The sequence below is a fragment of the Morone saxatilis genome, unplaced genomic scaffold (assembly GCF_004916995.1).
Source record: "Morone saxatilis isolate NCDOM2014 unplaced genomic scaffold, NCSU_SB_2.0 Contig17, whole genome shotgun sequence".
Lineage (NCBI taxonomy): Eukaryota > Metazoa > Chordata > Actinopteri > Moronidae > Morone > Morone saxatilis.
The window spans coordinates 24,677,023-24,677,480 of NW_023339729.1; the positions used below are offsets into that span (position 1 = coordinate 24,677,023).

Sequence of the window (458 nt, forward strand, 5' to 3'; positions counted from 1 at the left end):
CCCTAAAAAATAAAACCACGACGAACAACCGCACGGAAAGCTCTTTTTATTTCATTTAAACGTCAATAAGCCTCGGGGGTTTAAACACCGATTAAGTGGGAGCTTTTTGCTTGTCAGATTTACGGTGTTTAACCGAGCAGGCCGTGATTTTTTACCGAAGAGAAAAACGTGAAGGCCAGCTGTTAGCGAGAGAGATTTTTATACAGCACGAAGGAATATTAAAGGAAACGGAAACAAAAGTGGCAGCCTCAAAAAAAGCATGTTACTTACTGGGATATGCTTACTCATTGAAGATTGTAGCTTAATCATACAGCCGGTCCCCAGAAAAAGGTAAAAAAGGTTAAACGGTTCTCCACCATACAGTCCGGTGCTGTTTCTCCGAGCGGAGCCGAAGTCTCCTGATCGGGCTGCGACGACTCCGGCAGCCTGGGGAAGAAAGACGGAGCCCCACTTCCTGT

At 45.6% G+C, this 458-nt stretch overlaps 1 protein-coding gene across 5 annotated transcripts in view; it reads right to left on the reverse strand.

Moving 5' to 3' along the window:
* ptp4a1 (protein tyrosine phosphatase 4A1) overlaps positions 1–441 on the reverse strand; it is a 7,794-nt gene extending 7,353 nt beyond the window's left edge. Inside the window, exon 1 of one of the 5 annotated variants that reach the window (XM_035660383.1) lies at positions 285–441. The gene's annotated coding sequence lies outside the window, so the exon portion shown is untranslated. Of the gene's footprint in view, positions 1–270 lie in introns of all 5 variants that reach the window. The other 4 variants (XM_035660385.1, XM_035660382.1, XM_035660386.1 and 1 more) reach the window with 4 other exon arrangements.
* Positions 442–458: the final 17 nt, after the last annotated feature.